Below are 4,722 nucleotides of genomic sequence, written 5' to 3'. Positions count from 1 at the left end.
GGGTACAAGCTGCTCTTGGATTGAGCTGGGCACTTGACCGGGAATAAAAGCAGACAAACAGGTGCGAGTTGTTCTTGGATTCGAACTGGTCACTCGACCGGAGACATAGAAAAGTTAGACAGGTACGAGTTGTTCTTGATTCGAACTAGCCACTCGATTGAAAGCAAGGTAAATAGACGGGTGCGAGCTTGTTCTTGGATGCGAACTGGTTACTCCGCCGGAGACAAAGACAAATAGACAGGCGCAAGCTGCTCTTGGATTGAGCTAGCCACTTGACCGAACAGAAACAGATAGACGGGTACAAGCTGTTCTTGGACTTGAACTAGCCACTTGACCAAAATCATAGACACATAGACAGGTACGAGCTGTTCTTGGATTCGAACTGGTAACTCGACCGATAACATTGAAAAGTAAACGGGTACAAGTCGTTCTTGGATGCGAACTGGTAACTTGACCAGACAGAAACATATTGACAGGTACAAGCTGCTCTTGGATTGAGCTGGGCACTCGACCGATTGATAGGTACAAGCTGTTCTTGGACTCGAACTAGTCACTTGACCGAACAGAAACAAATTCACAGGGGATTAGTTTTGACAAAATGTAGATTGAGATTGACTTGACGTCGATTTGATTTGAAAGGTAGAAATTGACCGATATTATTGGCTCACAAGGTTTTGACAGAGAACCTGACATGAGTATTGAGTTGAGACTGATGTTGACATTGGAAATGCAATATGCATGGATGATATAACAGTTTTATTAAATGCATGGGCACGTAATATGCATGATTATGCATGTATGAATGCTTGTAATGCATGACTGTTGACAGTTTGTAGACACAGTTTCGCAGAGACAGACAAGACATTGAAGTATTGGGCACGTAGTGGCTCGTGCTATATTACACATTCCTGAAAATCCTCTTTGGAGATGACGTCGTTGGGAGACGTGTCGGAACCATGGCTGAGGGCAGGTAGCTATGCAACTTGCTGGGGATAGAGTCTTGGGAGACTCTACTGGGAATAATGCCGGATGTATCGTGGACGTCGCATCTGTGGTCAATGCTTTTTGCATGTTATTTTCTCAATTTTCATTCATTCATTTTTGCATCCCATTTTTGCCTGGATCGCCCTTTCGGGTTTTCGATCCACCGGGGATATAAATTCTTTTCAATGCCCCATTTTTGCCTGAACTGCCCTTTCGGGTTGTCAATCCAGCGGGGTGCTCATTTTTGCGTAAGCCGCCCTTTCGGATTTTCAACTTAGCGAGCCTATTCATTTTCATGCATTTTTATTCTGTTTTTTCATTCTTGCCATTGACCACAGACTATCCTGGAGGAGAACCTGCTTGTAACATATATTGAAATAGACACCAACACACACTCGCTCATGTATGTTCGTTTGAATGTACCCTGTTACACAGGTTTGCTTTTCAAAAAAACTTTTTCAATTTTCAAGATGTTTGTTTCGAGCATTTGTCATTATTAAAAATAGAAGGAAAATGTTTTTGTACATAGCTTTGAAAGTAAAAAGAAAGCAGAGTTTCAAACAAAAGCACAGGCTCAAATTGATGTATAAGAGTGGTGGTCAGCCGAAGGCGTGACTCCACGGATTTACAAAGCTTGGAAAATGGTAATTTTTATTGGTTGGTGATACATTGAACACAGTAATCATTACATTTCCTAGAAACTTTGAATTTGCAAGCGTAGGAGCTTTTGATGAAGATAGTCATTAACAGCTGCAGATGCCCCAAGGGGGACGGTGGTTGGCCAGATATAGTTACTTGCCTTTTGTTTCAATCTCATTTTTGCATGAACCGCCCTTCCGGGTTTTCGATTCATCGAGACGCTCATTCTTGCCTGAGTTGCGTGCAATCTCAGCGAGCTTTTTCATATATATTTTTTTGTCCCTTATTTTTGCCTGGACCGCCCTATCGGGTTTTCGATCCACCGGGAAGCGCATTTTTGCCTAGGCCGCCCTTTCGGGTTTTCGACCTACCACGCTGTTCTTTTCATATTTCTAGGCAAAGTATTTCTTGACTATATCGGCATTCACTGGATTTGGAAGTTCTACACCATCCATGTGTGTAAGGATTAAAGCACCACCGGAGAAGGCCTTCTTGACAACATAAGGACCTTCATAGTTAGGCGTCCACTTGCCCCTTGGGTCGGGTTGCTGGCTTACCCTCCTTTTCAATACAAGTTCCCCTACCTTGAATTCTCGAGGATGGACTTTCTTGTCAAAGGCGGTCTTCATTCTTGCTTGATATGACTGTCCACGAGCCATGGCATCCATGCATTTTTCCTCAATCAAATTCAACTGATCATACCGGCTTTGGCACCATTCAGCCTCAGATAACTTTGCTTCCATGATCACACGGAGAGATGGGATCTCCACTTCCAAAGGAAGAACTGCTTCCATACCATATACAAGAGAGAAAGGGGTTGCCCCGGTTGAACTGCGCACAGTAGTACGGTAGCCATGCAGAGCATAGGGTAACATCTCATGCCAGTCCTTGTAAGTGGTTACCATCTTCTGGACAATTCTCTTGATATTCTTGTTGGCGGCCTCAACTGCACCATTCATCTGAGGTCTATAAGGAGAAGAGTTATGATGCTCAATTTTGAATTCTTCACAAAGAGCCTGCACCACATTGTTGTTCAGGTTGGTACCATTGTCAGTAATGATCTTGCTGGGAACACCATATCGACAGATGATGTTATTCTTGATGAACTTAGCTACCACTTGCTTGGTCACATTGGTATAAGATGCTGCTTCAACCCACTTGGTGAAGTAGTCAATTGCCACTAAGATGAAACGATGACCATTTGAAGCCTTCGGTTCAATTCTTCCAATCATGTCGATGCCCCACATTGAGAACGGCCATGGGGATGAAATAACATTGAGAGCATGCGGAGGCACATGAATCTTATCAGCATAGATTTGACATTTATGGCACTTTCTGACGTGCTGGTAGCAATCATGCTCCATGGCCATCCAGTAGTAACCTGCTCGTAACAACTTCCTTGACATAGTATGCCCTGTAGCATGGGTCCCGAAGGTACCGTCATGTACATCATGCATTAACTGCTCTGCTTCGTGTTCATCAACACATCTTAACAATACCATGTCATAGTTTCTCTTGTACAGAATATCTCCATCTAACAGGAATCTACTGGCCAATCTTCTCAGGGTCTTCTTATCTTGTTTGGAAGCACCCGGCGGATACTCACGGCTTAGCAAGAACTGTTTGATGTCGTAGTACTAGGGTTTATAGTCAACCACATTTTCACCAGCCTGATCGATCACATCCCCAATAGCAAACACATGCGAAGGTCTTTCAAGGCGTTGCACTTTGATTATTGGCACATCATTCCAATGGTTTACTCGAAACATGGAAGATAGAGTAGCAAGAGCATCAGCCATTTGGTTCTCATCACGAGGAATATGGTGCAGCTTAACCTTTGTAAAATATGTCAGCAAACGTCTCGCATAATCCCGATAAGGAATCAACTTAGCATGGTGGGTCTCCCATTCACCCTTTATCTGATTGATGACGAGCGCAGAATCTCCATAGATGTCGAGGTGTTTGATTCTCATGTCAATTGCTTCCTCGATCCCAAAGATACATGCTTCATACTCAGCCATATTGTTGGTACATTCAAACAGAATCCGGGCGGTAAAGGGGATGTGATGCCCCTGTGGGGATACAATGACTGCCCCAATTCCTTTACCATAAGCATTGACAGCACCATCAAAGACTAAACCCCACTTGCTATTGGGATCTGGACCTTCATCAATCAACGGTTCTTCGCAGTCTTTGGATTTCAAATACATGATCTCTTCATCGGGGAAATCGAACTCAATTGGTTGATAATCATCAAGAGGTTGGTAAGCAAGATGATCGGCAAGAATGCTACCTTTAATTGCCTTTTGAGTTTTGAACACAATATCGTATTCAGACAAAAGCATCTGCCAGCGTGCAATCTTCCCAGTAACAGCAGCTTTCTCAAAGATATACTTTATCGGATCCATTCTGGATATCAACCAAGTTGTATGATTCACCAAATAATGACGCAGGCGTTTAGCGGCCCAGGCCAGAGCACAACAAGTCTTCTCAAGCATTGTGTACCGAGTTTCACAATCGGTGAACTTCTTGCTTAGATAGTAGATAGCATGTTCTTTCTTTCCAGTCTCATCTTGTTGACCAAGTACGCATCCCATGGATTCATCAAATACTGCCAAATACATAATCAAAGGCCTTCCTTCCACGGGTGGGACAAGGATAGGTGGTTCCAGCAGGTAATTCTTGATGCTATCAAAAGCTTCTTGGCATTCATCATTCCATACAACAGGCTGATTCTTTCTGAGTAGCTTGAAGATCGGCCCGCAGGTTGCGGTCATGTGAGATATGAATCGGGAGATGTAATTCAAACGTCCGAGGAAACCTCTGACTTGCTTCTCGGTCTGTGGTGCTGGCATTTCTCGGATGGCCCGGACTTTATCAGGATCGACTTCAATGCCCTTTTGGCTGACAATGAAGCCTAATAACTTCCCGGATCTGACGCCGAATGTACATTTGTTGGGATTCAATCGAAGCTTGTATTTTCTCAACCTTTCAAACATCTTTGTCAAATATTCAACATGTTGCTCCTCATCTATTGACTTCACAATCATATCATCCACATATACTTCGACTTCTTTGTGAATCATGTCATGAAACAGA

Source organism: Medicago truncatula, chromosome 3 (genome assembly GCF_003473485.1).
Source record: "Medicago truncatula cultivar Jemalong A17 chromosome 3, MtrunA17r5.0-ANR, whole genome shotgun sequence".
NCBI classification, from domain to species: domain Eukaryota; kingdom Viridiplantae; phylum Streptophyta; class Magnoliopsida; order Fabales; family Fabaceae; genus Medicago; species Medicago truncatula.
The sequence above is the reverse complement of the archived record's forward strand: the minus strand, read 5'-3'. Positions refer to the sequence as shown.